Source organism: Callithrix jacchus, chromosome 1, assembly GCF_049354715.1.
Source record: "Callithrix jacchus isolate 240 chromosome 1, calJac240_pri, whole genome shotgun sequence".
Lineage (NCBI taxonomy): Eukaryota > Metazoa > Chordata > Mammalia > Primates > Cebidae > Callithrix > Callithrix jacchus.
In genome coordinates this window covers 40,985,446-41,002,747 of record NC_133502.1, presented here as the reverse complement: position 1 = coordinate 41,002,747, position 17,302 = coordinate 40,985,446, and the positions used below count along the sequence as shown (strand labels likewise).

Here is a 17,302-nt window from a genome sequence, read left to right as displayed (position 1 = left end):
ACACAAACAGAATAAAATAGAACAAACACATCACTTAAAATAAAGACACCTGAATTCCAGTCCCAGCTCAGCTACCATTGGGCTTTGTGGGTTTTGTTCTTGTACATTTCAAATCAAGAAGTTGGAACTTTGTTCCTTTCATTGCTGTGAAGATGAAAAGCTATTAACTTGTGGATCTGCGTGGGACTGTGTTAGGGATTGGTACAGTAAAACAATTGAAGTGAAACGATCAACAGGAGACACTTCCATCAATAGGTAAGTTACAGTGAGAGAGATAACGAGCCCTTCAGTCTACCAGCGAATCAGCAGGATAAAGCTGGCACTTCAGCACATTGGTGATGGAGGGGGGAGCTGGTGACTTTATCAGCATTAATCTTTTCTTTTATTAATGGAAAACTCTGAGTAGAGCTTCTCTCTAAGAATTTCCTATCTGTTGCCATGCTGTTTGGGAAATGGCCTGCTATTTGCAGAGACTCACTGTCATTCACCAGTTCCAGTTTTAATCACTGTTAGATCTTATATTACACATGAAATGGTAGAAGAACAATGAAATTTTGTTTCACTGTCCCTGAAGACATATTTTCATATATTAATTGCTGATCAGTCTTCTACTCTGTTGCTGTTGCAGTTGTTATTCTGTTACATCTTCTCTACTTAAGCAGCTAACCCATGAGGCATCCCAAACAGAGAGAAAAACAGAGTGAACATTTTGCCTTATGGAATTGTCAAAAGTTGCTCTTGTTTTTAAAACACAGGCAAGATTTGAAAGAATCTGTAATGAGCCAGGGCCAGGTTTTCTAATTACAGAGCCTAGGCTGGAGGAGGTTACACAGGCTGGAGAAGAAGAAGGCATTAGAAATTGGCTGTTTCTGGAAACTCTCTGCCTGTACTCCATGGCCCGAGTCCCAGGACCTGGAAGTAGCTGGAAATCTAAGATTATAGGAGAGACTGGTGCTGCTTTTCCTGAGTAGGGCTTGGGAAAGCAGCAAGTTCCCTGAATTTTTCCACGGCCCAGCAGCAGATGAAATGTCATGATTGGTGTCCAGGCTAGTGGATCGAGTTAGCTCCCAAGAGTCCCTGTACTCTCCAGCATGGCATGAGGAGAAGCAGACCATTTTCCCATGCAGCCATAGGAACACAGTACAACACAACATCGAAATTCAGCTGACCGCAAGAGCTTGCTGCTCAGTGTGAGCCAGATGGAGCAGGAACATGCATGGATGGAAATCCCAGATCCAATGTTCATCCCCCTCTCCCGCTGATGCTCCTGCACATTGCAAAGTTTCCCAGAAACTTAGAGGCAACCTTGGCACAAGGACATGATTTTCTGGAAATTAAGTTTTGTCACCTGAGGGACTGTGAGCTTGATATGGAATTAATTCAGTTACAGAATTATAAAAATGATGCGCTTCCTATACATCTGATTTTGTGAACCCAAATTAGTTTCCACAACACAACTGTATTAACATTTGCTATCCTCTGGTGCAACATTGGTTGTCTTTGCTGCTTTTTTCCAGAAGTTTTCAGCTCTAACCCATCTTTCCCTTTTATATTTTCATTTCTAAATTCTGGTAAAGGGGATTTTGATAAGTAGCTATCAGCTATTTTCTGTCTTACTTGAAAGGTCTTCTCTGTATTAAATAACAAAAGTCTCTTAGATAAGTATCTTATCATTACCAGAGGGTAGGGAACTGCTTCTCCTATACTTAACTTCTATTATCTTTCAACCCAGGAAAAAAAAATGACAAGAGGACAAGTTTTTGAATTTTGTGAAGTGCGATTTCTGTGTCGAAAACCTGCCCTTTTGTTAACGCTAAGGGCAACCTCCTTCAAAGTGGTTCATCTTGGTCTATTACTGTGTGTGTGTAGTAAAACAAAAGTTTCCTATTATTTTTGAAGGTGATTGGCCCTGCTGGAAGACAGCAGTGTATAAGGTGAAGTTGGCAGAGAGAAAGGGAAACCGGATCTTATTCCCATGCCTCCCGTCACCAGCTGTGTGGCTTTGCTGAAGTCATTTCTTTCCCCTAAGTCTCGGTTCCGATACCTATAAAGTGAGTGTTCTGCCTGGGTGTCTCTTAAGTCCTTATTAATGTTGAAATGTCCTGACTTTATGGGTGCTTATTCACTGTGATGTGGTGGCCAAAACAAGCAGAGATTAGTAACCAGGACTCGATCATGTAAAACACTGAGAATTACATTTTTGCAAATTTTTGTAAATGCAGGATCCTGTCTCTCTCAGTGACAGTATTGGTGTGATCCATAACTGTACATTTAGTGGATAAACAGAATGTAACTTGGAAGCATTATCTTTGTTACCAGGGGAACATGGAGTTGGATGTATATTATGGGAACAGGTAGTCAATTCATAGGTTGAATACCCAAGGAGGGGATATCTCTTTCTCACTATTTCCAAACACTCCCCACTCTTCCTCAATTTTCTTAGTAGCACCCTGCTCAGACTGGGTTTCCCAGAAGCAGGCTATGAAACAAGGAGTTGATGTGAGCAGTTTTTTTGGAATTCATTCCAGAAAGACTGATAAGAGATTAGAGAAGTAACACAGAGATGTGAAGAAAGCTAATAAAAGGTGCTGGTGCTCTCTCCTGAAAGACACCTCTGGAGGACTGAGAAAAACATGTCCCAGAATTGCCCCCTCTGCTGGGTCAAGAGAATTAGGCTACTGATCCACTAATTTCCATTCTTCACTGGTTAAGCGCACGAACTTCCCCAAACTTCTGGCCTGTGCCCCAGATAGACTAGGCATGCTTCTGTGGCTAGAAAAAGCCCAAGGGTGGAGAGTCACAGATGCTTGTGGTAGGTAGCAGGTGGTGTGTATGGAAATGGGAATGGGATGCCAAGGGGGTTTGGGCAGGGCACCAAGCATCTGCCGTGTTACCCAAACCTAGGCAACAATACTCACAATATCCTGGGGATTCCCCGTCTAGCTGCAAATTCCTCTTATTCTCATTTATTTTGTATTTACCTTCTAGAACATAGTGACTTAGTTATTAAAGGTTCTACTGACTTTCCTCATCTCTGTGCAACCTCCTTTCCTGCTTAGCTTCTCTTCTATGGTCAAGCCAATACAGAATTTTGCCTTTCATTCTTTATTAAGGTGTTTCTTCCACTTGGAATCTGTTCCTCAGTCATTTTCACCAATCCACGTCTCTCCCAGTACACAGAATTTTTCGTAGTTAACATAGATAATCCTTTAAAAATATATTTTTAGATTGAATTGCATGCCCCCGTTAAGGTTTCTTTCTGTCCAAAGACCTTTTTTTAAACCCCAGTTTAAGAATTCTTTAGCCAATACTCAATGCAGTCCTTCTTCTCCACTTGTTTCTTTTTATCTACTCAATGTTATTAATCTTTTTAGTGTAAACATTGTTAACTCACGCAAGCCCCTGTGATTAGGGTGGGTTTTTGTGTTGCCTGCTTCAAAAGCATTCATTCTGTTTGTCGTTTGTAATGCTCACCACACTTCAGGTTTCTGCTCATTATTAGCTGTCCAGACACACTTCAAAGGCTGTGATGCCTGATACCATGATTTTGCTGCACTCCTAGACCTGGCCTAAGGGTACATAGTAGACTTTGATAAAAATTTGCTTGAGCATTGCATAAATAACTATGCTGTTCGGGGCTGATTAACGTTTTAAAGAATAATTAATTTTACTTCTTCCAAACATTTTTCTAGTGAATTTATAAATATATTGAAGGTGGAGGCTATTTCTCTTATGTCCCCTCTGGAGAGGTATATGCAATGTACCTTATAAAGAAGGAACTTCAAAATGTTAGTAAACTAAATTTACACGCGCGCGCGCACACACACACACTCACGCACGTGCGCATGGAGGTAACTGCAAGGTCTCTGAGTATGTGCTTTGGTAAGAGGTTACTTGGACCATATAAGCACGCTGTTCTCTCTCAGGTGACATGTAGCAACAATTCAAATAATCAGGCTGGATACAGTGGCTCATACCTCTAATCACAGTACTTTGGGAGACTGAGGCAGGAGGATAGCTTGAGGCCAGGAGTTAGAAGCCAGCCTGGACAACCGAAGGAGACACCATCTCTTCAAAAAGTAGAAACATTATCTGAGTGTGGTGGTGCACCTGTAGTCCTAGCTACTTGGGAGACAGGTGGGAGAATCACCTGAGTCCAGGAATTCGAGATTACAGTGAGCTATAATTGCCCCACTGCCAGCCTGGGTGAAAGACTGAAACACTGTTACTAAAATAAAATGAAAAAATTGCTGGAGAGGTACTAAGTAATAAAATTGGGCTTCAAATGGAAAAGCAATAAAAAAAAAGATCCTATGATTTGGAAGAGTAATGAAGTTGCTGAAAATAGACACTAACTGTAAATGTGTGAGAATGCTAGGAAAAATAAAAATTTGGGGATATGTGCGCTAATTGGTGTTAGCAACAAACATACCAAGAAAAACAAATTGATTTAAAGAAAAAAAGCACAAGATTTGCAGTCATTAATTTTGAAGAAAAAAGTAAGTGAGAAAAAAAGAAAAAAGCAAACTACATTTTTTGAAACAATTTCATCAGCATGAGAATGATACAGTGGACTTTGGGTACTAGGAGGCAAGAGTGTGAGGGGGATGAGGGATAAGACTACACATTGGGTACAGTGTCCACCGCTCGGGTGATGGTTGCACCAAAATATCAGAAATCACCACTAAAGAACTTATCCATGTAACCAGACACCACCTGTTGTCCAAAAACTATTGAAATTTAAAAAAATTTAAAAACAGACCAATATGTATTAAAATGGCAGAGACACTTTCGAAAAGACCTAGTGTTTAACAGAATAATATCAATAATCATCCAAAGAAAATTATCCTTAAATGTATTGTACTTTCCTGGTAAAAATATAATTAGAGAATAAATGAAATAGAAGAACATTATCTTCACATCTATATATTTTATCTGTTTATGGATGCAATTTCCATAATATATGTGCAGATATTTTTTCTAAACAGAGGCATGAAAATAAAAAAGTATTTCAAAATAAAAGTGCTTTGAAGCATTAGATAGAATATGACAGGAAATTTCATTTGCCCATTCTATATAAACCAAATTGGATAAAAGCCTGCTAGCTTTTCTTGAATGTTATCTCAAAAAAAAAAAAAGAAAGAAAAGATAAAAAATGTTTGTGAGAAAGTTAGAGGAATAGTCCATCTCTGAACAAACATATAAAGACTGTAAATAAACAAACACATATACAACAGGTATATGTGATTTGGATTTTAGTGTCTTTTAACATTTTCTACAGACAATTAAAAATTATGTATATTTAAATATTAATAAGGATACAGAAATCTAGGTGTTCCCGATTTTATGTTTCTTTGTGTAGCATTTATTTGCTATGCAGTCATTTGTCTCTGAACTATCTTTCTGAAAAATGTGCACATGCAGACAGAAACGTGTGGAGTAGTACACTGGTAAATGCTGTACTTGCCAAATGTTCTCATATGCTCTTAGCCAGCCAGGGTTTCATGACTACATGAACATGCTCAACTCCTGAGCAAGAACCCACCATGCTGCAAATTCTTACCTTTGGAGAGCTCTGTACTGTGCTGTCCCGAGCTGAGTGTGCTCCTCAGTGTGTGTGGCTGATGGGGGCCTCTCTTTTTGCCATGTGTTTTGTGGTCTGGTCTACAATATTGAATGATTGCAGCTTACAGAAGGTGTGTAAATAATCAACTTGCAAGAAAACACAAGTAGAGTATCATGGTTGATGGTAAAATGCATGTTTAATATTGACTTGAGGTATTTTCAGGGAAATGGTCAAGTAGAATTGAACAAATGAGAGGCAATTAGAGGTATTGTTGATCTTCAAAATAGTGAAAGGCACCACACATAACTGTAGCTGTAGGAGGTTGAATCAATGTTTTGTGAAATATGGCTGGAAGAACCTGTGGCCTGAGACAGCATAACTTCATGAGATTTGAAGAAAACACAAGAGCAATTGTCAATTTTAAAGGCTAAGAAAGAATAGCTGTCCCTCAGTATCCATGAGCAATTAGTTCAAGGACCTTCTTTGGATACCAAAGTCCGAGGATGCTCAAGTCCCTAATGTAAAATGGAGTGGTACTTGGATATAATCTATGACCATCCTCCCTTATACTTTAAATCAGCTGTAGATTACTTGTAATACCTAATGCAATGTAAATGCTATGTAAACAGCTGTATTGTTTAGGGAGTAACTACAAGAAAAAAAAAAGACTGTACATGTCCAGTAGAAACACAGTTTTTTCTCGAGTATTTTTTTGATCCACAGTTGGTTCAATCCCTGAATGTGGAACCCACAGATGCAGAGGGTCAACTATATTTCCATAGAAGACTTTCATGATCCCGACTCAGCATCCCAGGAAGGCAACCTCTCAGAATAATAGTATATATATATCACAGAGTCCAAAATGTTATTGACAAATACACATTCATATTTTTTTACCTGGTTCTTAGTCAGTGTGTGTAATTCATAATATTTTTTAAAGTTTGAAAATAAAATAAAATTCAGTAAAAATACCAAATGTGAGCCTCAGAGCTAAATACTTTCTAACAGCTCCAAGACATAAAAAAAAGAATGATCAAATTGATGAAGATTATTAAAGACAAGGACATTTTCATTTATAAAAGAATGAAGATATTTAAAGTAAGTTCTTTTTTACTTCTAACTAAAATGCTTTTCATTTCTAACTTATATAGCTATGTAAAAAATAAAGTAATGCTCCTTGTAGACATCTTTTTACGTATAGTAGCTGTGAGAAAAATTAGGTAGTTTAACTTGCTCAAGCCCATCAAAAATTCAGGGAAATTGAAGAAAACAGTATTAAAGATTTTATTCACATTTGAATTGCTATTGTATGCAACAAAAGATTAAAGGAAGCGTAAGATAAAGACTGACATCTATGAGTATATGTCCCAGTAGAAGAGCATATGGAATTGGGGTTGAGATCATTGCTTTTTAAAGTATTTGTCAACTTACGTGTGACACTCAACCTGTTACTCTCATCCAATAATATGGTACTAGTATTTATCTCTTTAGAGCCTCCTCTACATTTGTTTTAAAATGCTGAGTTTAATTCTCTCTTCTCATTCAGAGCAAGCTAATGGGAGTCAAGGATGAATACAGGTACCCTCTGCCTATCCCATCACCTCAGGTCTGGTCATATGACTCTACACTCACCTAATATGATATTCCATGTATTCTTGACCATTTAAAAATCTTGTCCTTCAGGCCTTTTATTGATTTTGGAGTATCCAATAAATATTCTTCAATTATTTTTGGTGCTTTATAGCCATTTTTTTTTTCTAGGCAACCAAGAATCTCGACTAGCATGAAAGTTGGTTCCAGGGAAAAGAAGCAAGTCTGGGATTTACTTGGCATAATTGGAGTTAAAAGCAGTGAAAATGTGGCTGTGTCAGTGATCGAAGGATGACAGACTGTGGTAAGCAATGACAAAATGGTTAACTTTCCTGTCATCACTTGGAATCCAGTGAGAATTGAAGAGCAGGTTTTGGGTATCAATTTGCTGATGTTGAATAACAGCTGAAAAAAATTAACTGGGCATGTTGGGAGCTGCTTTTAGACATACTAGGTGTCTTGGGTAAAAAAAGAATGACAAGCTCAAATATTAAATTCTCGTGTCCCAAACTTAAGCTCAGGGAACTTAACCTGATGATGCTAGCAGAATCTTTGGACTCTTACAGTGGTAAAAATGAGGTATCCAAAAAATAAATAAAAAGGTTAGTTAGTCTTGGGTTGCCAAGTTAACGCATTATTTATTCCCTCTTCACCTTCTTTGATGAGAGTTAAAATATTAAATGGGACAGTAACATTCTGAATATTAAAATAAGGATATATGGGAGGATTTGAAGGACTTGAAATACCCACAAAACCCAAACTCTTTGAGCTTCCTTTGCCAGTTGATGCGTTCACAATATCTCAGGTAAAAACCCTTGTCTTTGTGGTAAGAGGCAGGCCTTCCCATTCTTAAGCCAGTTCTCTTCAGATCCTAACCCTCTTTCCCCTGTTTTCATTTCAAATTGGTAACTAAATTGGATTTCAGCATACTAATAATTTACATTGTCAAACTTTGTAATAGCTTTATACAATAAAATAAATATATAAAATAAATATACTTAACAATTTGTATAATGAAATACCTAGGGAAAAATATATCTTATTATTATTAAATTCCAAACATGCTCAACCAGAAAGAGAAGAAATACAGTTTTAGGTTAGTCTATTTTTTTTTTTGTATAGTGCCATTATCTGAATTCATTGATAGGGCAAGGTAGTTTTAATTCTCAGGTTGGCTAACTGGAAGCTGTATAGATTACTAATCATGCTAAAGAAAATTAAGATGTCATAAATTATTTACAATAATATCTGGAAAGAAAATGACTGAATTTATAATATGAATCTCATCTACTTCCTAACTATGTTGCTTAAGTAGACATAGATGACCATCTTGTTACTAAGACCTTGAGAAATACTTCAATGAGGGAACTACCAGTATCTATAAAAAATGTGATTGTGGCTTCTCTTATCACATAGGGATATTGATGGGAGACACTGATATTGAAATAGTCTGCCAGATTGCAATGGAGATTGGAAAGATCCTATGATTGAGAAGGGCAGGTGCAGAAGTCAGGCACTTAACCTCTAGAGGCTAGGTATTTGTGCTTTCCCTAATAGAGACACATAGATATTTAGCACTGGTTTATTGATTATGGAGTCTATAGATCTGAGATATGTGGGCAACTCATAAGTTTCTAATGAATTGGCATAAAATCTCCATGTCTCATAATAAAGCTTACCAAAAGAAAGGCAGATTCATTACCCTATTTCTAGACCTGTGGTCATTTTTTGGTAAATATATTCTGAGGAAAAGAATATAAGTAGACCTTTCAGTTGTTTTCAGATAATGGCTCCCAAATTGCACATTTCTGGCACTGTGGTTCAATGGTCAGAGTAGAAATGTATGGTATTTGGGTGATAAATGGAATCTTGCCCCAAGTACATCTCACTGTTGGCATAGGGGACCTACAGACACATTCTCTTCTTTTTCCCTTCATTTCCTGTGTGTTCTTAGAAAAGATATTCTAGGCAACTGGCTAAATACTCACATTTACTTGTTAACTCAGGAATAAGAGTTGTTACAAAAAGAAAGAACAAGGATGGAACTCCTGGATCTCACCTTCCTTACCAAAAGAGTAAACCAAGTGCAGTAGGATATTCCTGTAGAATCTGAGAGATTAGCACTACCATCAATGACTGAAATGGTAGATTGTGGTCATTTCCATCACAGCTCCATTTAACTCTCCAATTAGGCTGATGGGGAAGACAGATGGGTCTTGGAGAATGAGTGTGGATTATCGTAAGCTTAATTAGGTGATGCCTCCAAGTGCAGCTGCTGTTCCAGATGTTGTCTCCTCACTAACTCAAATCAACAGAGCTCCTGGCAATCAGTCCAGGCTGCTGTGCAATAAACTCTACCTGGCAGTCCATATGACCCAGCAGATCCAATGAAGCTCGAAGAGTCTGTAGCAGATTGGGATGCTTTATGGAGCCCCAATAGTAAATTCACAGTCAAGACCTCTAATATCATTTTAAAAATAAAAGTATGACCTCCCCAGCAAGTAACTAGTATTATTTTGAGAAATAACTCTTGAAATTGTAGAGACTAAATGCCTGGCATTATGATCTGAATTTCCCATTATGAACCAGTCATAAACTCATTCACCAAAAAATAAAGTGAGGAATACACAGCAGTACTCTATCAAGTGAAATGCACACATACACATGCACACACATGCATGCACACACACACACACACAAACATGCACACACATACACACATGCACATAAACACACACAGGAATGGTTCCAAGCCAGTCTTGAATGTACATGTTAAATTGCACAAGGAGGATTCTCATCTTCCTGGGTGTCTTTCTGCTTCCCTGCTGCTCTCACTCAACTCCAGTGGCCTCATGGAGGGATTCCTATGACGAGTTAGTAGCCCAAGATGCCAAATAAATCAATAAATGGAGAGATAGCTCTTGGTTTACACATACTTCTTCCTAATTTCCTGGGGCCAGCATTGGTGGACTTATGCTACATGACTGTAATCCTTAATTGAATGCTGGTCCTAAAGGGAAGTAAACATGTTGTCTAATTTGCCTGTAAGAAGTCATAGATTGAGTTAAGTAATAACAAAAGCCAGTGGGTAATAATTAATAGTTTGAGTAGGTAGTCAGAAACTTAGAAGTAGCAAGACTATTTTGGTAGAGGGTAGTGGCTATGTTCTTCCACTCTGAATGCTCTCAGAGTGGAAAAATATTAGTGTACCATTTGAATGCTTATCAAGTGTCTCTTAAGGTTCAGGATAGATGGTGACCCACTCTGTAGATGTTAGTCAGCCTCCTTGCTCCTTCTCCGTGTGCTTGCATAATGATCTTAGAAATGATATAGCAATGGTGACAGTGACGAAACCCATTGTGGTGGGTTGAATGATGGCCCCCAAAAGATATGCCCACATACTAATCCCCAGAATCTGTGAATAAGACCTTATTTGAAAAAGAATCTTTACAGGTCTAATGAAGTTAAGGAATTTGAGACAAGTCACCTGGATTTCCTGAGTAGGTGCCAAATCCATTGAAAAATATCCTTAGACAATACTTACAAGAGATAGAGCAATAGCCAAGTCGTGGAAGCAACCTAAGTGTTCATCTACTGATGAATACTGGTATATATACAGGCTGGAATATTATTTATGTTCTCACTCATGTGTGGGAGCTAAAAAAGTTAATCTCATAGAGGTAGAGAGTAGAATGATGGTTTCCAGAGGCTGGAAGGTGTAGGGGAAGGAGGGAAGAAGAGAGGTTGGTTAATGCGTACAAAATTACAGTTACAGAGAAGAAATAGGTTCTAGTGTTAGCACTGTCAGGTGACTATGGTTAGCAATAATTTATTGTATAGTTAAAAATATCTAAAAGAGAATATTTGGGATGTTCTCAATATGAAGAAATGATAAATGTTTTAGGAGATGGATAATCCAATTATCTTGATTTGGTTACTACATATTATATGCATATATCAAAATATCATCTGTACCTCTAAATGCATAAAATTATTATGCAGCAATTTTTTAAGAAAGAGGCAATGGAGGAGAAGAGAGACACAGAGCAGGCCATTGTGAAGATGGAGGTAGAGATTGGAATTATGTCGTCACAAGCCAAAGGACACCTGGGGTCACGAGAAGCTGAAAGAAGCAAGGAAGGAGATTTCCCTAGACTTCAGAAGGAACAAGGTCCTACTGATGTCTTGTTTCTGACTTCTGGTGCCCAGAACTGTGAGAGAATGAATTTTTGTTGTTTTGCGCTACTGAGTTTGTGGCAATTTGTTACAATCAGCCAAAGGAACAAAAGTACTAAGGAGAGACTTCTCTATATTATTTTGTTATCACTATTGCTGAGGACTCAATTTTTCCAGTATAATTAGTCCCCTCTGAGCTAAGGAGCTAGAGCCTGGGTGGCACTTTTGGCAGGGTGATTACTTTTTTTAGTGGGACATCAAGTATTTGTGCCAATGAAAAACACCTTAAGGATATGGATTGGATTTGTTTTTTCTGTCTATTATATTTCTAGAAGCATTAATTCCTGTTATTTCAGGCATTGATTATAGACTCAACAGACACCTTTTAGTTCATCAAAATATCTTGTCCAACCTTTCTCTGGCCATGAAATTGTTATTTTGTGAATGAAATCAGGTAATATGCTGCTGGCCCTGGGATAATTGGTTTTATCATGTATCCCATCATCCCAAAGCAGCTCACTTACAGCATAATTGGATGGCTTATTAGAGGATCTCTTACAGTTTCATTCAGGAGATCTCCTTATGAGATTGGAATGCCTGTTCAGGAGAGCAGTATACAGAAAGATTTCTCTCAGAGATGATAATATGTGAGTCTGGAGAAGAAGGAGTGATAGAAAGTTTGATGCTTTTCAGGTTACAACTCATAGTGTACCCTAGAAATTGTGCTATCTCCAAACACTTCTGGCTTAGAGGATTTAGTGCAAGAGATGAATGCATCCACCAGGCATTGTAACAAGGGTTCTTTTGAGTTGGAAACTGAGACAGCTATTTGGTCTTTTTAGGTTCTTCACCATGAGTTGAATACACTAAAAAGAGGGATTATGGTGCTGTCTGGGGTGATTAATCCTGACACTGAAGAAAAGTAGAGTTGCTAGTTCCCAGTGGAGGCAGAAAGGAAAATGGACAGAATCAGCTGAGACAAGAATGGGGTTGGGGGAAGATCTTTGTATTGCCAAGTATAGCAATAAAGAAAAAATGGCTTAAAGGTGACTTTAGTCGTATACAGTAGGATCACCTAAGACAGAATTCTCAGGAATAAAGGTTTGGATTATCCCAGAGATTATGTTGTTTAACCAACTTTTGTGATGGCTCATGGCAAAGGGGACATGAAATGAAGGAGTGGGGAAGGCATATTTGTCTTCATGATTTTGCATAAACAAGAAGTGTAGTCGCTTACTATTTTACTGGCTCTGTCTCTCTCTTCCTCTGTATATATTTACATATTTGACTAATCTACCTTTTATTTTCTGCTCATTTACAACACTATTTCATATAGAGCATATTGAGTTTAGAGGCTGAACAATATTTGTGTGTGATGGAGGCAAAATTAGAGAAGAATAGATTGTAACTAAGGAGCCAAGACATGTATTTAGATTTGTATATAATGGGACTCTGGATGGTCTCCTTGTTGTAGGAGTAAAAAGACGTGTTTTAGTTATACAAGAGAGGCTATCATTATATTTGGCAGAAGCATATTTTTGAGACAAGTGTATATATAGATTTTAATTAGTGAAAGAGTTATAGTGTAGGGGTATTTGTCATATTTTTGCTGCCCAGGAACTCGAGTTCCTATGTGATAGGAATTCTGTTATTTCAGGCAAGATCCTTATTTCTACCTTAGAAGTCTACGTAGTATAAATGTTCATCTTTCTCATGAGCAAGTGTGTGTGCACATGGCCTAAATTTGGATAATGAGATGCTCATGCCAGGGATTTTTAATATGGGAGAAGTGAAACAAAGAATCTAGACAGTATTTAGTCATTTTGAGGTGGCATTTGTTTGTCAGTACTCAGTGTACACAGTGCTACCTGCTGTTTGTGGTAATCTTAGTGGAGAGTTCCAAAGACGTCTTTGGAGGTGGCAGTTATGTTCTAAGACAGCTATTCCAGTGGAGAGGTCCTGACTGTAATCCTAGTTTCTACTAATTTTCTGAGCCTGGTTCTTCAGTGTTGTATAACATAAAACTTTGTTGGCCTTTGTCCTGTTTAGTAGGGGGAGTCTCTAAATCCTTGGAATTCTCTGAGTAATAGGAGTGTCTTTTTTTTTTCATGATGGGCTCTTCAGATCACACCATAACAAGGTGATTCATGGCAGACCCCTAGGTTATTTATATTAATGAGTTGACTTCCAAATTGGGCTGGCCATGCTAGAAAGACCAGTCAGATAAATAGAGGGTTAGGGTTTTGCATGACATGGTATCAGCCCAACCTCCTAGCCTCCAATGAAGTAAAAGGAACTGGAGATTCAGCTCTATCATGTGGCTGATGATTCAACCAATGATGCTACATATAGAAACCTCAATAAAAGCTCTGGACAATGAAAGCCTGACTGAACTTCCCTGGTTGGTGATCACACATCAGTGTGCTGCAAGCATGAAGCATCCTGAGAACACCAAAGTTTTGTGTTTGGAAAACTTTGTGTTTGGAACATCCCAAACCTTGCAATTAATATACATCTCTTTATCTATATGGATTTGTGACCTTTATAATGAACAATCACCACACTGTCCTGAGTTCTGTGAGTTGTTCTGTAAGAAAATTATTGAGGATGTAGTGGGAATCTCCAAAACTGTAGCTGATTGGGTAGATGTGCAGGTGGCCTGGGAACCCTGGATCATGGGACTGGTATCTGAAGTCAGGGCAGTATCATGGACTATGCACTTAATCTGTGAGATTTGACCTAACTCTGGGTAGTTAGGATTAGAATTGCCTTAGGTCTGGCTTTCCTGTTGATTCTGTGAGCCACTTGATATTCCAGCAAATTCCCTTTTTGCTTAGGTTAAGAACAGCAGTTCTCACCCCTCAGGCTGGATACTGGTTCATGGCCTGTTAGGAACTGAGCTGCACAGCAAGAGGTGAGTGAGCATTACTGCCTGAGCTCCACCTCCTGTCAGATCAGCGGCGGTATTAGATTCTCATAAGAGCACAAACCCTATTGTGAACTGCGCCATGTGAAAAATCTAGGTTGAGCATTCCTTATGAGAATCTAACTAATGCCTGATGGTCTGAGGCGAAAAACAGTTTCATCCCAAAACTGTCTCTCCCATTTTGTCCATGGAAAAATTGTCTTCCATAAAACGAGTCCCTGGTGCCAAAAAGTTGGGGGCTGCTAAGTTAGAGTAACTTTCTGTTGTCTGCAATCAATATAAGGCATAAGGAGAAAAGAGGGCAACTATGCTATGCATTAGTAGAAACTAAGGATTAAGCCTTGGAAATTAACATGAGGTCTCTAATCCCCTAATTTTCTCTTCTTCCTTTAGCAAATTTATGACAGTAAAAAAGTAAAAAAATGGTAGGGCAATTTTTATATCATAGAGGAAGACATTTGTAAGGCAGAAGAACCTCTTAACAAATGATTATGTTGCATCTATAATATTTTAATTTTTCTTCCAAAGGAAAGTCACTTTCTCAATGATAAACACATCTTCCTAAAATATATTTGTTTTCATAAAATAAATAAAATAAAAATTTCATAGTCAGCTTTTTGCCAGCTATATTAGTTAAAGATACATTGGACTACTAACCACAGAAAGCACTAAATACAGTGGCATAAAAGGGATCAATTTTTCTTTCATATAGCAGTGGGAAGGTAGGCAAGCCAGGTATGGTATGCACAATGTCATCAGAGATCCAGGCTTCTAACTTTCCCCTCAAATGTTTGCTCTCTTCCTCATGATTTCAAGATGGCTCTTTGCCCCATGGATATGGTGACCAGACTCTAGCAAGCAAGAAGGGTGAAGGGCAAGGGGCAAAGAACTCATGCCAGTGAAGTCAGCTCTTTATAAAAAACTTTCTGAAAACTTTTTCAGTGACTTGTATTTGCAATCTTATTGGCCAGAATTATGTTTGTTAGCCAACCTTAGCTGCAAGGGAGTCTGACAACAAAGTTTATTCATTTATTTATTTTTTGCTGCACATATTGCCATCATAAATAAAAATCAGGGTTGTAAAGAAAACTGGCACATTGTTTTCTTTAACTTCTAAAGTGCTACTTATGATTACTCTTGTTGAATAAATTGTTCTCTAGTCTGGGACTTATACTTCTACCAATTTAACAGCTGATTACAAGATTAATAGTCCATTTAGTAAGTATTTATATGTATAAAGGCTAAACATATACATGGATAAAGTTAAGATTCCCCGATGTTCCTTTCTTGGAAATTCCTGCAATATTCACTTTCTTGGATTGTGATTGAATAGTGAAGTTAAAATATCTGGGAGGTTGAGGTTGGTGTAGCAAATCTTTAAAATAATTGTTTAGATTGAGAACGTACACTGCTACTGAGTCAAACTTAAATGTTACAAGTCGTATGATAGTTGTCATATTAAAGTCTTTGAGATGGGAATATGTCTACACAAGAGAGCCTGAGATAAGACTTAAGACATTAGGTTTGAAACTGTGGAAGGAGGATCGGTGTCAGGTGGTAACACTTACCTAGGAGGGGACTAAACAGAATGGCATGGAACATTAATAGAATATGAAAATGAAGATTTGAAAGAAAAAAGAGTGGATTCTTCACTAGGGAGGCAGGAATAAAGGAAATTCTGAAAAGTAAAATCTTAAATATTTAGAAGTAGGCTATATGTTTAGAAGGGAGAATTTTCAGATTGGAGTTTAGGAAACTCAAGAAGTAGAATTTTCCTGAAGCCAAGGAACAATCTGATTTGTAGACATTTAAGACTTTGGTATGCTAGGTACCTGATATTCTGAACAAGATAAATTAGGTTGTGTCCAAGGAATAAAAGTTAAAGTTTGGAAAGAATAGACTAGCTGTAACAGCAAGGACTTAAGGAGAAACTACGTTGCTTTAAAATAAATTAATGGAACTGGGTTAAATGGGCTGTAGAAACCACAAATGCCGTCTTCTTTTCTGTTTGGTAGGGTATGCTCTGCTAGTATCCTTTCAAATAGTGCTCATTTTAGTTTTTCCTTTCCTGTTTGGAACAGTCTAAACATAAATAATCGCTAAGAAATCATTACAGAATTCCTTATTTTGTGGCATATAGTTATGATGCAACCAGAGAAACAATGCCAGGTTTTGTTTGTTTGAAAAATGAGGATATTTGAAGTTTATTGAATGTGAAAATATGATTCTTTAAGCTGTAAATAATACAGTACCTTCTAATTTCCATATAAGCAATTTATATTCTTTTCTCCTTAGGCTCATTTTTTCCTTTGGTAAGTGTATCTGTGCTCCCTTGAAAAATGATTAGAATTGACTTAATGTTAATCTATTCCTGTAATAGTCTTTACATCCAGTTTTTTTTTCTCTTGAGCATGTACAAATCTTTTTTCCTTATTTGTAAAGTATTCCCTTTATATCAGAACTTTGCAATGGTTGTGTGCAATTCTGTTATACTCTAATAGAATCGTGCTTAATATTTGCTTAATCTTAGTTTTCAATATTCAGTAAAAATACCATAATATAATTAATAATCATAATAAACCTGAATGAGTTATGCAAACTAGAACACTTGTTTCTACTGTAACTGAGAAGTGGACTTGGAATATTTTTGGCTTTTTAGAGGGCTGATAAATTGGTTTCAGACTCACAGCTTTCTGGGAAAAAGCCAAGATCACCCAAAGGAGTTCAAATAGTACAAGGATTATGTAATGCATGGCAGCTGGTGGGTTGAAGACAGTCTTCCACCCTAATTCTTACTGAGAAACCTATTTCATTTGGGTAATAAAGAATAATTCAAAGTATTATTTTAATGAGACAGTTACTCTAATATGAACCTATGCCACACAGTGCACAAATGCAGTGATCAAACATCACAGTGTAATTAAAAATAGAAGACTGGCACATGAACTTGAGACACCAAACTCTGCTTCTTGAGACCTGTACCGAAAATCATCTTAATGTGATAAAAATCTATTCTGCAGGAAAGTCCTCCAGGGAATGTGATT

General features: G+C 37.5%; 1 protein-coding gene and 1 long non-coding RNA gene across 16 annotated transcripts in view; one reads left to right on the top strand and one right to left on the bottom strand.

The window, feature by feature from the left end:
• Positions 1–17,302, top strand: part of LOC103788360 (uncharacterized) — a 413,224-nt gene that overhangs the window by 126,072 nt on the left and 269,850 nt on the right. For all 4 annotated transcript variants that reach the window (XR_013525688.1, XR_013525695.1, XR_013525686.1 and 1 more), the window contains exon 6: positions 7,328–7,460. This is a non-coding gene — a long non-coding RNA (uncharacterized LOC103788360). The remainder of the gene's footprint in view (positions 1–7,327; positions 7,461–17,302) is intronic.
• The window catches only part of KLF12 (KLF transcription factor 12), a 653,112-nt gene that overhangs the window by 604,481 nt on the left and 31,329 nt on the right, over positions 1–17,302 (bottom strand). The gene's annotated exons all lie outside the window — the stretch shown is intronic.